At 45.0% G+C, this 1,939-nt stretch overlaps 1 pseudogene; it reads right to left on the bottom strand.

The window, feature by feature from the left end:
• Positions 1 to 579: 579 nt before the first annotated feature.
• Positions 580 to 1,193, bottom strand: LOC147635698 (uncharacterized; annotated as a pseudogene).
• Positions 1,194 to 1,939: the final 746 nt, after the last annotated feature.

Here is a 1,939-nt window from a genome sequence, read left to right as displayed (position 1 = left end):
GAGCCATCAGATCTCTTTCCTTCCTAACTAGTAGCTGATATTCCAAAGATAACTGATCCATATCTTTCCACCCTACCAAATCCCTATCCCAACAGTCAACCATATGCCTAGAATGCCTTTATTGTTGAGACTCTTTGCAACATATATATCAAGTAGGACTAAAGGGGGATTAAATTTATGAGTCCACCATATACCCAAACTTACCATAGAATTGCATGTTACTCTGCCTCCTCCATCCCAGACCATGATACCCAAACTGTCCTTCCGACATTTGCATAGCATTTTGCAAAGAGCTGAGCTGGTGATCTTAAGAGGAGCACATGAAAAGAGTTTATCCTTCCAGTTTAGATTCCCCCATTGACCTTTAGCCTTAACATCAAAGAGCTCCACCAGTTCCCTCATCATTAGTGCCCAAGTGATGTTCTAAGATAAACATCTAAGGAGCATCAGAGTATTTCTCACACAATACAATGAGTGGGCATATGAATAATACCAATGCACATCAGAACCGACTTCTTGGGTTCCAAGGAAGGAGCCCAGATGGACTAAAACTTAAAGTTCCATTGCTTTGCAGAGTAATTAACCTTCCACCTTTTGTTCAGCGTGACATGAGGAAAGGTCAGGAGGGTCCCAAGTTGGATGCTCGAGTTTGTACCCACCTTTCCAGGTGAAGGCGCGAATATCAAGCTCAGTGTACCTCTGTAGAGTCCAGATGAGGTCCGGAGGGAACTCTCTTATCCTAGATCTAATAATAGGGAGATCACACGGGTGAGCTTTGAACTTGAGAGAGAGATCCAAGTTGCTGAGCCAGTCTTGCTCGTGAGGGTCCCAAAGCTAATGCCAGGTCCTGAGTCCCTTTTTGTGAAGGGTTAAGGCTCTTCTTCTGTAGTTAGGAGATATTCCTGGAATATTCAGTGCCGACCACCAGATGGAGTCTCCAGGGGAAGACTAAAGCTATGTTTGGAAAGAGGGTTAATTGCAGCTCGGTGTTTGTTCCAGGCTTGAACCAAGGAGCGCAGAAGATCAGAGCCGTGAGAGGTAATAGTGCCTTTTCCAAATAGAATAGTTGACAGGGGGAGGTTAACCCAACATGAGAACTCCTGAAGTTTGAACTTGTGATGGTTTCTGAGCAACAAGGAGGCCCATTCTTCTTGGGGATTTGTGACTGCAGATAGGAGAAGCTTAACAGCCATCTTGTCAGCGATAGTTTTCAGGTCCTTGATGCCCAATCCTCCTTGGGTCTTTGGGGAGAGTGCATATTTCCCATGAAACTTTGGCAGCTTTTTGGACAAAAGGGTCACCAACCCATAGAAAATTCCTGCAGACCTTGGAAATACTCTGAAGGTGGTTGTCGGTAGGTCGCCAACATCCAAAAAAGAAGATTACGTAGGCATTGAGAAAGTGATTGATGACCAAAACTCTCCCTGCTAGTGAGTGTTGAAAGCCTATCCATCTGCTTAGCTTGGTTCTAAACTTGTTGCATACCCATTCCCATCTTTTTTTGAGGGAAACTCCAAAGCCCATGGGGATGCCAAAAAGCCTGAAGATCTGTCCTTCCTGGATGATCTTGCAACTTGATTCAGTCACCCAGTCAGGAAGGGAAGAGGAAGTGTAGATGTGGTTGATTTTGGACCCAGAGGCTAGACAGAACAAATCCATTACTGACCAAAACTCCTTAAGTGAAAGTTCATCACTGGCCAATAAGGCGTTGGTATCATCAGCGAATTGAGAGAGACACTGTTGTTTCTCAGACCTAGGGAGTCTTATGCCCTTGATACGGCCCCTCTGTATCCTGTCTCTTATGAGGCAATTGAGGCTATCTGCGGCAATAGCGAACAAGAGAGGAGCTAAAGGGCAACCTTGGCGAACCGACCTGATTAGATTGAAAGGGCTTGACAGTTTACCATTAAGAGCAACTCTTGCTCTTGCATTCCCAAAA

The sequence above is a fragment of the Cibotium barometz genome, chromosome 9 (genome assembly GCF_041138505.1).
Source record: "Cibotium barometz isolate CiBa-2024 chromosome 9, ASM4113850v1, whole genome shotgun sequence".
In the NCBI taxonomy this organism is placed as follows: domain Eukaryota; kingdom Viridiplantae; phylum Streptophyta; class Polypodiopsida; order Cyatheales; family Cibotiaceae; genus Cibotium; species Cibotium barometz.
This window is presented reverse-complemented; position numbering and strand designations above follow the sequence as displayed.